Raw genomic sequence first — 17,319 nt, 5'->3', positions numbered from 1 at the left:
TACTATCTACAATGTTTGCCCTGTTGGACACTCTACCTGCATTTTTCTGACTCATTAGGCCTGGAGACCCCATCTCCCAGTGCAGTATGTTTTTTTAAATGGGAGAGGGCTGCATTGCCCCCCTCCCTGAGCCTCATTATGTTCTAGTCCCCCTCTCATTAAAAATAAAATACTGTGGGAAGGGGTCCCTGGGTCCAAATATGGCCCTGAGAGGAGTGCTACATGCCCCCTCCCTTTATTAATGAATTTGGCCCCGGGGGATGGGTTTCCTGAAGTCAAATATGGTTCAGTCATGGTGGCTGAACTCCTCCTCCCCTTAAGTAGAGAATCCGTCCTTGAGCTGCCATCTTGTTTTTTTCAAACCCACAGGAGTCCTGGGGGATCACAGTAAATATTGACATTTATTTTTCAATGTTTGCCCAGAGGGTGTGTCCTTCTGGGCTCCTCCCCCCACCCAGGGCCTAAGGGACAAGGTATCCCTACACTTCCCCCTCATATCTTATTGTTTTTAAGTTCAAGGCAGGGGATTAAGACCTAGAGACTTGTGATGGCTGCCGCCCACAAAAAGATTTATGTTACTGGCAGTCAATCTGAGTGCTTGCTTCCATAAGAGTCCATCTCCCTTGGGAGCAAGATTGTCCAAGGGAAAAAAGCTCCCTGGGACGTTCAGAACGCTCTATTTTTTATAATTGGGTTTGACAAACTCTTCCTTAAGTCCCTCAAACCTAATTGTCCAGATATAAAAATAATTTTTTAAATCTTAATTGCTCAAAAACTGATTTTTACACCAAATAACAAAAAGCACAATCTGCGGACCAAGATCTAGCTTTCTGCCAAATTTGGTGTAATTCAGTTTACCAGTTTTTGCAGTTGTGCTTCTATAAGAAGTTTAAGGGAAATGCATGGGGATTTTGAGTTTAGGGGCCTTACTTGTTTTCTCTGCCTCCGCTTGACAGATCACCCTGAAACCTTCAATACTGGAACCAGGCAAAAAAGAGCACTTTCTTGGAAGGTTTTGTTGAGAAATGTCAAACAGGACCAAAGTTATTAGTAACACAATAAAACGCATTTCCTATGGCAACGCTGACCTTACTTATACTACTCAGTGTCAGTCACCACTGGGCAAAATAGATTTATATATAACAGAATTCCATCAAATTTGTCAGGAAGCTAGCTCTTTGTCCACCAAGTGTTCTTTTTGTGATTTGGTATAACTTCGTTCAGTCATTTTTGAGAAATTAAGGTTTAAAAAATGTTGTATATCTGGAGGGTTGGGTCTGAGAGACCATCGCAAGAGGTTTGTGGGAGCGCCAATTAAAAATTAGAGTATTCTGATTGGCCTGGGACCTCCCCTCCTCGAGCCATATTTTGCCCCGGGGACCCTATCCCCTGGGGCCAATAGCATTTGCTAAGAGCAGCAAGCATGCAGCCCCTTCCATGAGCTGTGTTTGACCCTGGGGAACCCATTCCACAGGGCCCAATGAAATTATTTAGGGAATTGGGTTCCCAGGGCTTAATGAGGCTAGGGAGGGGGGACCTGACATCCTCCCTCCCCTTTAAAATGCATAATGCCCCCAGGGCCTAATGAGGTTCAGGAAGGGGGCAATGTGCCCCCCTTCATATTAAAAACAGCCCTGGGGAAAGGGGTCAACAGGGCTTAATTAGAGTTTGGAGGCATGGATCCCCCTTCCCCTTTAAAATACATTCGGCCCTGAGGGATGGGGTCCCCAGGGTCTGAGGAGGTTCGGGAAGGGGGACCGTGCAGACCCTCCTTGTCTCCACTTATTAAAAATATTGACGTCCCAGTCGATGATGTTCCCAGGGCCTAAGAAGGCTCAAGGAGGTGGCCAGTATGTTATCAGTTTTGATTTTATAAATGATGTCATAGATCGTCATGGGTGATGTAATATGTGAGGTCATAAAAAATGCATATAGTTATCTCTGCTGACTATAACTGGTAAATTTCTGTGCTTTTTGAATTCAAAACATTAATGCTACCGCTCACATATTCCCCATAAGAGTACTTTAAACTTCGTCTTTTTCAGTGTATATATATATAAATATATATACTAATATATATCATTAGTTTAGCCCCACTCATACCAGCTGAACCTGGGGTGGTTTTTATTTTTAGAAGAGCTCCGTCCATGAGGGATGTGTTGGTCAAATCTAGTCCTGAGGTAGTAATGAAACCTCATCGGATCTCCAATAAATGCGGCTTCTTTAAATGTATCTCTTGCAGAGCGTGCAAGTTCGGTGTAAATACCAGCGAGTACTGCTCTGCTTTTGACCCTAACCCCATTAGGATCAGGGATCATTTCACCTGCCGCACGGACTTTGCGGTGTATGTGCTCCAATGTACCTGTGGACTCAGGTACGTTGGTAGCACAAAACTACAGGCTTTTAACCGCATTTTGCAACACCTACGAGCTGTGGTCAATTCGGATGGTAATTATCCTGTCGCCCGGCATTTTGAATTGGGCCACAATAAAAACCTTAATGAACTGAAGTATTTCATCATTGATGCGGTGCCCAAAAACATTAGAGGGGGGAATAGGGAGAAAGCTTTGAGACAGCTTGAAAGTAAATACATCTTGCTTTTAGATACCAGAATCCCTAATGGATTAAACACGGGGGAAGACCTTTATTGCTTCCTATAGCAGGATGTAGTAATGGGAATACTGGACTCCTACCTGCCGTGTTACCATCTTTTAAGAACCTGATTGGGCAGGGGCAGAATAATTTATAGCAATTGATGACCCGGTGGGCCTGGTTATTCAGTGTAGCAATACACACTAGGATCCCAAAAATCATCTGAATGGGTATCTTTTCTGAAAGCATTGGGCACCCCTGTTTGACCCCGTATCTCTCCAGGCTGTCAATGGATTATGGAATGGGCACTATGCCATAATGTTTACTCTTTGCCTTAGTACAAGCAGTGTCCAATTTGGTTTTCGGCATTGATAATATTGTCAATACAATCACTTCTGTTAGTGGGTGGGATGTAACTCTTCATAATAAGAGAATTAATTAACGTGCCATCACCAATGCACTCCCTGTATATATATGAGTTGGATACTTGGTTTTACCATGCACAATTTTGCACATTAGCACTATTTTGCACTCTATTAAATAGCATATTTTGCACGTTCCCTGTAAAGTGAGACTTTAGTATCAATTTTTAGACTGTATATTCAAAATATGGAGAGGGTCAACTTGTGTATTACTCAACAAGGAAAATAAAGGAGATAGGAGATTTGATTGGAAATACACTTCAGTCAATGGGTAACTGTATTGTGTGATATATTTTGTAAATATTGTGTAAATATATCAATTTACCTTTCCCTTTGTATATACATATATATCAATATGAATTTACCTTTCCCTTTGTATATAGACCTATGAAAATTGTTAATTGGGTTTTAGACAATATCTCCGATCATGCAGTATTTTCTCTATGTCTATGTTTTGCTTAAGTCTCATTGGGGACACACACAGTATATAAATTGCACTTATTGGTTCTTTTGGTCATGTGATCAAGGCTGCCGTGTTGCAGCCGAAACGCGTCATGCTGGGGACAGAAGATCAATAAACCACCTTTAATTTGAAAATAAGCGCAGTTTTGTGGTCTGTACCTACGTCTGTGGAGTCGGTGTCCATTGCCGATGAGTAGGAGTTGGAACGGATATATAAATATATATGTAGTCACTAAAAAACAAAGTTTGAAGTGATGTTATAGTTGGGCGTTGCAATCAGATAACAGCTAACAGTAAAAAACTGAAAGGTTACTGAATCTTGCTAGTTATACTTTGAAGAACTAACTATAACTTGCGCCCAGTCATGCACTTATTATAACCTCCCTTATTATATCACACACAACAATTATATGAAATTACTGATGACATCACATCAGCCTGGCACAGCGAAGGGTTGCCACCCTTTCCCACAGCTGTCCAACCCCTGTCACGCAACGGCCAACCCGTCCTCTGGCCAGGCCTTCCCCCACCCTCCTATAGGTGCGTAACCTTCCACTGCACTCAGCCTTCAGTTGTGGGCTGGTCCTGGGTCCAACCTACTGCAGGCGGCCAACCCCCACTGCACATGGCCTAAGGCCTGCACAATGATGCTTGGCAGCTGGGCTTGGCCTATGACAAAGCACTTCTCATTTAAAAAAAATAATTTTTGAAACTGTAGTATCAGCGACTTAAAATATTTTCTTTAATTTTTTATAAAGGAGTGTCTCTCTGTGACCCCTTCCCCCTCCCCCCCGACATGGCCCTGGGTAATGGCGATGGATCAACCCCTGATCTGTTGACTGGGTAGGAGTGTTCTGCTTAATTCAGATACTCTGTCCATCACCACCCCTTTTCTGAATCGTTTTGTCCACCATAGCGTGGAAGGGTATGCTCAGACATGAGTCCCTTGCTCACTGCACCATCAGGATTCAAGCAAGCCGGGCCGAAGACGGCTGTAATGCCAGAAACCGGTCCCCGGAAGCTTGTTTCCTTTCCAGTAAAAGAATTGGCTTGGTAGTTTGGTCTGCCCTGTTCCCATGATGCACTGGGCCAGGGACAGACTAATTTGCATGTAGCCAAGTTCTGAGCTGGGATGGTGCAGTGAGCTAAAAAACGGTGATGGATCAAGCCCTGATCTGTTCACTGGGTAGGAGTGTTCTGCTTAATTCAGATACTCTGTCCATCACCACCCCCTTTTCTGAATCGTTTTGTCCACCATAAGCGTGGAAGGGTATGCTCAGACATGAGTCCCTTGCTCACTGCACCCTCAGGATTCAAGCAAGCCCGGCCGAAGACGGCTGTAATGCCAGAAACCGGTCCCCGGAAGCTTGTTTCCTTTCCAGTAAAAGAATTGGCTTGGTAGTTTGGTCTGCCCTGTTCCCATGATGCACTGGGCCAGGGACAGACTAATTTGCATGTAGCCAAGTTCTGAGCTGGGATGGTGCAGTGAGCTAAAAAACGGTGATGGATCAAGCCCTGATCTTTGGACTGGGTAAGAGTGGTCTGCTTAATTCAGACACTCTGTTCATCACCACCCCCTTTTCTGAATCATTTTGTCCACCCTAAGCGTGGAAGGGTATACTCAGATGTGAGTCCCTTGCTCATTGCACCATCAGGATTCAAGCAAGCCGGGCCGACGACGGCTGAAATGCCAGAAACCGGTCCTCGGAAGCTTGTTTCCTTCCCAGTATAAGAATTGGCTTGGTAGTTTGGTTTGCCCTGTTCCCATCATGCACTGGGACAGGAACAGACTAATTTGCATGTAGCCAGGTTCTGAGCTGGGATGGTGCAGTGAGCTAAAAAAAACGGTGATGGATCAAGCCCTGATCTTTGGACTGGGTAAGAGTGGTCTGCTTAATTCAGACACTCTGTTCATCACCACCCCCTTTTCTGAATCATTTTGTTCACCATAAGCGTGGAAGGGTATACTCAGATGTGAGTCCCTTGCTCATTGCACCATCAGGATTCAAGCAAGCCGGGCCGACGACGGCTGAAATGCCAGAAACCGGTCCCCGGAAGCTTGTTTCCTTCCCAGTATAAGAATTGGCTTGGTAGTTTGGTTTGCCCTGTTCCCATCATGCACTGGGACAGGAACAGACTAATTTGCATGTAGCCAGGTTCTGAGCTGGGATGGTGCAGTGAGCTAAAAAACGGTGATGGATCAAGCCCTGATCTTTGGACTGGGTAAGAGTGGTCTGCTTAATTCAGACACTCTTTTCATCACCACCCCCTTTTCTGAATCATTTTGTCCACCATAAGCGTGGAAGGGTATACTCAGATGTGAGTCCCTTGCTCATTGCACCATCAGGATTCAAGCAAGCCGGGCCGACGACGGCTGAAATGCCAGAAACCGGTCCCCGGAAGCTTGTTTCCTTCCCAGTATAAGAATTGGCTTGGTAGTTTGGTTTGCCCTGTTCCCATCATGCACTGGGACAGGAACAGACTAATTTGCATGTAGCCAGGTTCTGAGCTGGGATGGTGCAGTGAGCTAAAAAACGGTGATGGATCAAGCCCTGATCTTTGGACTGGGTAAGAGTGGTCTGCTTAATTCAGACACTCTGTTCATCACCACCCCCTTTTCTGAATCACATCAGCCTGGCACAGCGAAGGGTTGCCACCCTTTCCCACAGCTGTCCAACCCCTGTCACGCAACGGCCAACCCGTCCTCTGGCCAGGCCTTCCCCCACCCTCCTATAGGTGCGTAACCTTCCACTGCACTCAGCCTTCAGTTGTGGGCTGGTCCTGGGTCCAACCTACTGCAGGCGGCCAACCCCCACTGCACATGGCCTAAGGCCTGCACAATGATGCTTGGCAGCAGGGCTTGGCCTATGACCAAGCACTTCTCATTTAAAAATATTTTTTTTTGAAACTGTAGTATCAGCGACTTAAAATATTTTCTTTCATTTTTGATAAAGGAGTGTCTCTCTGTGACCCCTTCCCCCTCCCCCCCCCCCGACATGGCCCTGGGTAATGGCTCTGGGTTACCCACTCTCCCCTCTTTCATTTTTTTTCTAGATTAGGGACTGAGTACTATAATGGCAACGCAACATTTCCTTCACTGTTGCTGCCTGCCACGTTGGAACTCAACCGTCTACATGCTTGAGCGTCTGTTTGAGCAGTACTTGGTAATCAATGAGTATGTCTTTCACGCACGGGGTGCTTCTATGAAAGTCATGAGGCTAGAGGTGGAGGAATGGGACCTAGTTAAAAGCCTGACAGACATGCTTCGTCCTTTTGAGGTCTTCACGCGTGAAGTCAGTAGGGAGGACTGTACTTTGGGCAAAGCTATCCCATTGTTCCGCATGCTAGAGCACCAACTGAAGGCGGTGTCTTCAACGTTCCGAGTTGATGCCGAAAAACAAGATGCATATCAGTTGGCGGAGAGCTTATTAAGCCGCCTAGTGAACAATGCAAGGCTTAAAGCAATACATTCAGAACAACATTACATTTGTGCCACTATTCCGGATCCACGGTACAAACAGGCACTGGCCAGCAATACATTCATTCCTTTTGCTGAAGCAGATGTTTCCAAGTACAAACATTGGCTAGCTCTGTCAGCCACTCGGTTCGAAAAAGAGCGGCAGGAAATTGAAGGAACCACCACAAGTACTACTGAAGCAGCAGGCCATCCGGCATCAAGGTCCACTTCTGTGGCCGAAGGCAGTCACTTTCCCTCAGAGCCGTTACTGACACCAGCAACCGTATCATCACCTGCACCAGGCCCAGCCATGATATTGTCGGAAGCGGATTGGATAACTCATCAAGGGTTTGCTCGTTCCAGTGTTGATGCAAAGGCAACAGATGGTACGCAAAGTGGAGCACCCCTGGAGGACCTTGAGTGGATGGTGCAGTCCTATCTGGATGACCCAACAGAGTCTTCTTTGATCAGAACCCATTGGTGTATTGGTATGGGAAAAGGCCTAAATGGCCACTGATCACAAAGCTGGCTATAAATTATTTGGCTTGCCCACTCGCAAGGGTGTTTTCCGAACATGTTTTCAGTGCTGCTGGTGCCATTGTAACTTCAAAAAGAACCCGCCTCTCACCCAAAAATGTGGAGAGGTTAACAATGATCAAGATGAATCAGCCCTTCATGTCACCAGATTACAAAATACGTGAATCCACGCAGGAGGAAGAGGACATCGACTTAGGTGACGGATGTTCTTCTCTGTTAGCTGACCTACTCCTGGTTCAATTCACAGAATTTGAGGACAAGCTTTACTTCCCTGACACCTAGGCTTGAAATACTTACTTTTTTTTCCCCGTCCTTATTCACTTTTATTTCTGTGTGTCTTTTATTGTTTTGCAACTTTTAGCACAACAAAACTTTATTCACAACAAATCCATCAGCAGCACTGTCTTCGTCTTATTTCCATATTGAAGGTGCTGCTGTCTGCATTCCTGAAGATCACAAGTTCACAACTCAGTCATGCTCCTCTATCCTCCTCCTCCAGACTCCCCCTATCCATTTCCCTCAAGGCATATGGCCGGATTACTCAGAATCAAGAAACTATCGCTTCGCAGACGAGTCCCCTCAAAATAAGTGGGGCTGGAATGACTGACTATGCTGACTGTTACTTCTGAAATTGACACGAGAGGCTGCCCTGTGGCTCTTTACTTAAGAATAAGATGCTGACAAAAAGTGGAACAGGTAATGAATGATGAGATGGCATGCAGTGGACAACACTGGCTGTCTGGCTCTGATGAAAGCAATTGCTGTTTGTTTGTTGTGCATGAAATGAATCCTATCTATGTGTTCTGTTATTATTTAATCTTTTACACACTAAATGTAACTCAAGTCTACTCTGTTTACCTTGTTTAATACAAATTGTACTTCTACTGCAGGCGCCATTACGTTGCATTTTTTAATATGGAAAATGGCCTTGGACTCACTGTGTGTAGACTGTGACTGCATGAACAACATTGAGTTTGCCAACACCATGATGATGATGATGAGTCATGATGACCAAAGTTACATAATATCTTCACAGTCACTCACTGGGATGGATGGATCATCATCGTCAATTTACGGAAGAACTATGGCCATTTCGTGAGTGGCAAACAGGTAAACAAGTCAACAACAACCACATCAGAACTACATGTCTGTCTACTTGTGGTATGGAGTGATCAAGCCAGTGTAGTGTTATGCCAGAGTCCAGACAGCGGTTCATGTAAAATTGCACTATGTGGCTTGCTATATAAAACTTGATCTGCTTTGTCTGTCTGTGTCAAAGAGGTATGCTACATGGAGGTTGGTGCACTTAATGATGCCTGCCTTGACCGTCTGCATGGTCCTGGCCTGCTGTGTGCTAATTATTATTCTGGAAACAGAGACTCAGAATAGGCACTTCAGAAATGATGCATGTATGTAATACTGTCACCTCTGAAAGTGAAAATGTTATTTTTGCACTACACACCGTACCTTATATTTTTCCTCCGGGGTGTTTTAATATCCCTTTCTGTTTTTCCATCGACAATTACAGGCCGGCACTTACCCTGTGCGATGGGAAAAACGTTAACTCAGGCTTACCATAGCAATCCGCAATTCCGCATCCGCCAGGTAGGCAGTGGACACTAGTGTGGTCACCAAGATTGATCGACGGAGCGCCCGATGGAATGGAGGAGTACCGCAAATAAGAGGAATGCCTGGATGCATGCAACTTCCCAATTTGACCAGGACAACTACAACATACAGTTACAGTATCCACTTCACTTGTCCTTATCTTTTAAATAATGTTATTGTTGTGAACTTCTATGAGTGCAACTCTGTGCGTTTGCTCTCTGCTTCAAATTCATCCCTACAGCTATTTGATAAGTTTCTTTGCATTTTTTAAAAACTAATGTATAGTTATGTTGTACTACTAAGGGGCACATTAGGTTTGCGGGAGGATTGCCCCCGCCAGGCTGGCGGTAGCCACCGCCGGCCTGGCGGGGGCAATCCGCCCGCCATCCACACCTAAATGACCCCCGCCATATTAGGATGGCGGGGGGGACCGCGGCGGACGGCAACACCGTGCGGTGCCTGCCGCTTTGTTTATGCAAATGCATACGTGCATTTTTAGCATTGTGGTGGGCGGTGCTGAGAGCACCGCCCGCCACAATGCTAAAAATGCAGGATGCGCCCGCCACAGTGGCGGGTGCATCCTAATAGCCCCCACGGGACCCCCGCCCTTACGGCGGGCGGTCCCGATAACCGATAGGATGGCGGGCGGACTAAGTCGGCCCGCCATCCTAATGACCCCCCAAGTGTTTATTCTCTCTGAGGGCAGATAGGCAAGTGAAATTGCGTAATTACTGCAGCCCTGTACAGTCTAATTGTTTAGTACTAGTTAGTAAGTTGTAGTAAGTACTACTTTTCAGTAACCTAACAATCCATTTAGCAAACAACTTCATGCATGCACTTCCTTTATGTCCCTTAAAAGATTTATGGATAGGGGGCCTGGCTTGGACGGCAGTGGTAATGGCCGCCTAACCTATTACCTGCCGCGTAGGAGAGCAAATTCCTTCTCCTCAGGAGTGCACCACCGATCCCCTGGAGCAACAGACGCCGGATTCGAGCTCCTGACACCACGGAGCCCACTCGGTGTGAAATTTGGGGCGGAAAATGAGCGGGAAGTGCCCCGTTTAGCTCCCGTACTTCTATGTCTGCCAGGGCCGGCCACGAGTGAGCAAGAAGCGGCGTGGTGCGCCCCTGGACCTGCCTTTCGCCTCTAGCAGCGTCTGTCTCACCGAATGAGGCCTCTGAGGTAAGCCGCTCATAATGCAGTCCCCTGCTGCCTAACTGAGGGTTATGAACGTCTCCCGTGTCCCCGAATCTCCGGATCTCCGCGCCGCCATGCCTGATTTGAAAATGGCGTCCCGCGTCTAAACCCCCGCGCATTAATCACATCCTGGAGCCGCTAACAGCGCGGAAATGTCACCAGCACTTCGCCGCTACTGAATTATCCCCGATGGCTGCTTAACTCCCAGAGACCCAGGGTCAGAGGCAGGTTCCATTCTCCAGGACTGCACAATTGAAGAGACCTCCCCAGGGACTTGCCTGACCCCAAGATGGCGGCGATTGGGACAATAGTTTTGTGCGAAAAACTATCGAACACAAGTGAAGACTAAAGAATGTCCACAGATACCCGGAAGACATAGAGCCTAACACCAGAGGTACCAGTAATGCCAGACTGTCTATAAGGCAAAGATACCAACAGGGTAACTAACGCTACCACTAACTCGAGCAAACACCCGTGAGTGACTTCACACTCCCTGAAGGCCCGACTCAGACCTACTGCAGTGCTGCCTCAAAGGACTCTGCTACCATCCTGGTGAACACTGTGAATACCGTGCTGGGCATGCTTGCACCCACTGTGCAGGATGAGTGTCCTTTACTGAAGCCGGATCAATAACCAGTCAGCATCCTGCCACCTCAGGAAAATCAGTGGGGACCCGTGTGTCATCAGTTCGCACCATCTCGCTCCGAAAGGCAGTGCCACGATCGCCATCATCGCCACTATAGCAGGGAAACAGAGAGTCGGTCGGTTATGTACCCTACATATACCCTGAACCTTGGAGAACTGGGAGGCGGATATAAATAAGCGACACAACCTTGTGCTGGAGTCAGCCTGCACCAAATTCGTGCCTCTCCTGGAACTTTCACCCAGATCAGTGTCTAAACCCAACTTCCGCTTTAGCCTAACACTACTATCAAGCTGGAAGATCTCCGCCTCAACGCCAGCCAGCTACGGAACCAATAAAATGGCGGAAAGAGACGACAAAAAGAACAACAAGATGGTGAGGCCTGAACCATCCCTATCGGAATCACCCATCAAAGTAAGAGCAGACGTTAACAGCACCCTAGAAATGATCCTCAAAAAATAGGCAGAGTTGCATGACCTTTCCAAATCGACTAAAAGCAATACGGACTCTATGCAGCTCGAACTTACTGCGATTAGGGCAGACATGAACTCTGTGCACAAAAGTATAGACGAAGCAGAACAAAGAATAAGTGACATTGAAGACAAAACCAATCTATCAGTCAAAACCATCCTACAACCCCAAAGATCGACCGACTCCCTCAAACGACAGAATGCGGAATTGGAGGATAGAAACAGGAGGGGAAACGTTCGCATTTTTGGAATTCCTGAAAACGCAGAGAAAGATGCTGAATCCTGCGTAGCTTTCTTGGAAACATGGATCCCGACGGTAACTGGTATTTCTTTCCACCATGAACTTGAGCTTGATCAAGCTCACAGAGTGCCAACCTTCATCCCCCATGGATATAAGGGTCCTCGCCCGCTGATATGCAAACCACTACGATACCAACACACCGAAGCCATCCTGCAATTCGCTAGACACAACCACTATGTCACCTGGGAGGGCCACAAAATCACCTTCACTCAGGACTACTCGAAAGACACGGTGGAGGTCCGGTAAGGCTCCTGCCCTTAAGGGAAAAGCTGAAATCAAAAGGAATACAGTTCTCCTTTGCAGGTCCGGCGAGATTTAAAATCATCATCCAGGGCAAACCTCGCTTCTTCTCGGATCCCAATGACTCGGCGCAATTCCTGGGTGACTCCCCGCCACAAGCTATGTACTCCTCCAACAGCGCGTCAAATAAGCGAAAGACAGACGGCCATGAAGCTACAAATCCAATCACGGGACAGGGTTGACTCGATCATCTACTGGCTTGAGGGTCTTCACCACTTCTCGTCTGTCCACCCCCATAGGACCTAGAGACAAACTCTTGCCGGTCAGTGGTGGGGTCTCACTTGTCACCCACTTATGTGGGGTTCGCCTTCATATGTATGTTCACCTACTTGTTCCATGTAAACCGCATTTCTGTTGTTTTTGCCTGACTGAATATCCAAGTTGTTCATCACCATCAGGTAGGACCAGCCATTTTATACCTTTTGTGCCTCGCAGCACGCCATTCGATTGTTACTTTTCAGTTGCATGTTGGAGCCGAAAAATCCAACACTTGAGAGTCACTTAATGACGCTGTTGTTAACTCCTATTGGAGAAGTAAATGTTCGCACTCGTAGCTCTTGCATCATCATTTAGCTCTGGTATACTCTCTACAGTTTTATAGCCCGCTAGAGAATGAACCTACTATTTAACCTATGTTAACCTGGTACTTATGGCCAGTTATTGCATATATAGCTATACCGCCAACTGCTTGGCTGTGTTTTGATAGAGTATACTAACTAGTTTTGCTGATATCTCCTGTTATACTTAAAACTAAAAATTCATCCTATGTTGAGCTTGGACGGTACTGCCGTTGCTGTTCCTAGGTTCTATTTCTGGGGGAGGAGGGTAGGGGGTGGGCAGAAGGGGTGAGGGGGTGAAGAGGAAGGGAGGGGGGAGGTGGAGGGGGGGAAACTTTTCTTGGATTGTTTCAGTATATCTTTTGTATTCTTTTCTTTTATTTCCTGGTGTCCATTTGTTTACAAAGGTACATTTTCCCAGAAAGCTGAAGTGTCTCTCTCTGGTTGCTAGAAGAATGCTCTCACAGCTCTGTTTAAATCTGACGAACCTTGGCGCCAAACCTGGCCATTTTGCCAAATCCAAATTCGCAGTAACACTCAGTACAGCTGGTTTACCAAACCGTAAGCGACACACTGCAGCCTCATGACCCATACCAAGTCCATATTGGAAGGCCTTAGCGTTGTCTCCCTAAACGTCAAAGGACTCAACCACCCGGTTAAACAGAGAAAGGTCCTAGAATATCTGGCCAAATCCAAGGCGACATTTTCCTTCTCCAGGAGATCAAACTGTCAAAAGATGACGCTGCATTAGTCAAACAACACTGGATCTCGCACAACCTATGCTCCCCGGCAGTACACAAAAAGAGGGGGGTCCTCACCCTCATTGCAAAGAAGTCCAACATCTCCATAGTATCACACACTCAGGATACCGATGGTAGATTTATCATGGCACACCTTCTAAAGAACGACGACCACATCCATGTAATGAATATTTATGGCCCAGATGACCAGAAATTTTGGGACTCACTCTCCCCTATACTGGAAAACATCCCACAGGATGAATTACTAATTGTGGGAGGGGACTTTAACTTACCTTTAGACCCAGTCATTGACCGCCAATCAAACTGTACTTACCACCCCACCCGTTCACACAACAGTTTACAACGCCTCTGCTCCAAATTCGACCTGCGCGATTTGTGGAGACTGCAACACCCTGACGGTCATGATTACACTTTCTACTCACCTCCCCACAATTCCTACTCCAGAATCGATTATATGCTCATCAACAGTCCTTTCACACACCTCATCGAAGAAACCAGTATTGCACCCAAACTGATCTCTGACCACTCCAGCATACAAACCAAACTAGTAGGTTCCAGATCCATTCTCCCCCCGAAGAGAAGGCGGTTTAATGATGATATCTTCTCCGAACCAGAAAAAAAACAAAATATCGAGACTGCCATACAGGAATACCTTACCCTAAACGATACTCCAGACTCGGATATAGCGGTTGTCTGGGACGCACTTAAAGCCACTATAAGGGGAGTGATCATTGGCATCCGGGCGCAAACTAACAAAAAACAGAACTTGTTACTCTAGAGAAAAACATTAAGTCTCTAGAAATATCTCATGCGGCTGATCTCCAGAACACATCGATTCTAAACGACCTCACTAAAATGAAATACGAATATAACGCGATTCTTAGCAGAAGAGCGGGAGTTTGGGTTAAAAAATTTAAGGCCTTGAAAGTATGCGAGGGCAACAAAGCTGGGAAGCTATTAGCATCCTACCTAAAACATAAGAAAGGGCAATTTAACATTGCCTCAATCAAAGACCAAAACAATATCGTCCAAACTAAACAAAACCACATTCTTCACACCTTCAAGTCCTTTTATGAAGACCTTTACAAGAATAAACTAGACTTTGATACACAGGCATGTTCTGATTACCTGAACTCATTAGGCCTCCCAAAACTCAATGATGCTGATAATTCTAAACTGAATTCCCCACTCGCCCTACAGGAAGTCTCGACATCTATTAAAACCCTCAAATGCAACAAAGCACCGGGCCCTGACGGCTTCTCAGCCGGATTCTACAAGGAACTCAAAACTTCTCTTAGCCCAACATTACTAAAATTGTTCCAATCTTTCGCCTCAAAAAAAGGGGTATCCAACTCAATGAGCGAGGCCACCATTATCATCATACCTAAAGAAGGGAAAGATCCTCTCCTGACTAAAAACTACCGACCAATATCATTAATAAATCTGGATTGTAAGATCTACGCCAAAATTCTCGCGACCAGACTGAACTCACTCCTCCCTAAATTAATTAGTACATCGCAGGTTGGCTTCCTAAAGCATCGTATGTCCAATGATAACACGAGACTCCTTTGCCACGTTATTGAGAAAGCCAAGGCGTTTGCTGCTCCCTCCGTGGCTATTACGCTAGACGCGGAGAAAGCATTTGATAGTGTCTCTTGGCTCTTTCTTAAACATTGCATGACCACCTTCAACCTTGGGAACACCTTCATAGACATGGTTATGGCTTTATACCTCTCCCCATCCGCTCGCATTGCCATAAATGGCTCGTTGTCGGAACCATTTAACCTGGAACAGGGAACAAGACAGGGCTGTCCCCTCTCCCCATCACTCTTTCTCCTGGCAATGGAACCCCTACTCGCCGACATAAAAAAAAATGATAAAATTGAAGGAGTGTGCTTTGGTGATACATGTGTTAAATTAGCCGCCTATGTGGATGACATTCTGATTGTATCTGAGTCCCCCGAATCCTCCATCTCTGCTTTAATGTCCACCGTTGAATCGTATTCCACCCATTCAGGGGTATAAACTCAATCGGGAGTAATCGGAGGTCAAACCACTAAACATCCTAGCCACCAAAGACACGCTCGGAAACTCTGGTCTATGCTGGCAATCAGGATTTGTAAAATACCTGGGGATAGAGTTTGGCGACTCCCTTATGGAAACTCTCCAGCAGAACGAGAAAACAACCTTAGCTAAAATCAAAAACCAACTGGAAGGATGGTCCCCTCGCTTCATCACTTGGTGGGGCAGAGTTGAGACCATCAAGATGATGATCTCACCTTTGGTGAACTATCTCATTTCCATGCTTCCTCTAACCCTTACCCAAGATTTCTACCACAAACTTGACCAGGCACTCTCTAACTTCCTATGGAAGGGGAAAAAGGCGAGGATCAGCATTAAAAAATTACGCTTGGACAAAACTTTAGGAAGGGTCAACCTACCAGACTTTAGGCGCTACGAGTCCGCTTTTTTAGCAAAACAAGGAGCCCACTGGCTGGCTCCCACGCCTGACTACACCCCTGTTTGGCTGGAGATCGAGCGAGCGATCCTAGACGGCATCGCCCCTGCTGCTGCTCTTTCTACCAATTTAAACATGTTGGCCCACTCCAAAACAATCTTCCGGAACACAAAAACAGCACTTCTCAAAATTGATAAACTTCTAGAACACAGCATTCGCCGCTCAGGTTGGGAATCCTTATAGAATAAACAATATATATTATACAAGGGCAAACCATTGTATAATGCGCAGTGGGTAAAAAAAAGGCATCCTCTTCCCGCACCAACTATTCGAAGGGTCATACTCTATTCCGTTCCGAGATTTACAAACCACTTATAGTCTTGAGCCAATGGAATTCTATACCTTCTTAAACATAAAAGCAGCGCTATCTAAAGAAAAACTCTCACTAACACCCCCCCCCCCATCCTACCTCGCTAGGTTAAACAGACTAGGCCACCAGGTATCCTATCTATACAAAATCAGTCGCCCGCAACATTCCAATCTCACCGCACCGATCACACAGTTCTGGACCGCTCTTTCGTCTAGTCCGATCTCAGAAGCGGACTGGACCAGTACCTGGGAATCTTGCATGCGACACAAAATTAGCCCTACTTTATCCCAGACCAAATACTGGCTCCTCCACAAGGCCTTTTGGACGCCGGCGCGTTTATTTGCGCATAACATCAGCCCAGACGCCTTTTGCTGGAACTGTAAACGGGCAGAAGGCGACTTATCACACATAATCCTAGAATGCGACTGTGTAACCTCCTTCTGGGACAAAATATTTGAGTTTATTAGGAAGGTTCTCCCCATTGCACCATCTAGAGAGCTACCGTACCTGGTTTTTGGTTTCACCCAGGATCCCTCCCTCAACGCAGATGACAGGGCTCTACTAGATCTCCTGCTCACAGCAGCTGTTAAGATAGTCCTTAGCAATTGGAAGGACACTAGCAAAGCAAACTTTGCCTGCTGGCTCAACTGGGTAATTAGCCTCCGAGGAGCGGATAACATAGCTCTCCAACAGTCACCCTGGCGCCCTCCTACGAGAAGGTTGTGGTCTTCCCTTGACAGTTAATTTACCACCCATAAACCGCCTTAGGTTTCTTCACCCCCCAAACACTTGTCCCGTACTGACCACATCATATAGCAAGGTGTGTGAGGTTACCCTATCACCATTGTTCACTCTTAGACCCTGATCTCCAACCTCATAAATTTACTGCTTCTCATTCTGTACTATTTCAAGTGCTACCGATGAGGTCTGTGTTGACAATTCGAAGACAAACATTCACATATGCCGACCAATGTAGTATGTACCATTTTGTATTGTACTTTACGTCATTATTATTATTATTATTATCTTTTTTACATTACTGTACTGTTTCTAATCTAGCAAGATATGTTTTCAATGTATGTGTTATTTGCATTTTTATTTGATACTGAAACACCCAATAAAACTATTTGAATTAAAAAAAAAAGATTTATGGATATCTTCGTACCAAAGATTTGTTTTTCTT

The sequence above is a fragment of the Lissotriton vulgaris genome, chromosome 5 (assembly GCF_964263255.1).
Source record: "Lissotriton vulgaris chromosome 5, aLisVul1.2, whole genome shotgun sequence".
Taxonomy (NCBI): domain Eukaryota; kingdom Metazoa; phylum Chordata; class Amphibia; order Caudata; family Salamandridae; genus Lissotriton; species Lissotriton vulgaris.
This window is presented reverse-complemented; position numbering follows the sequence as displayed.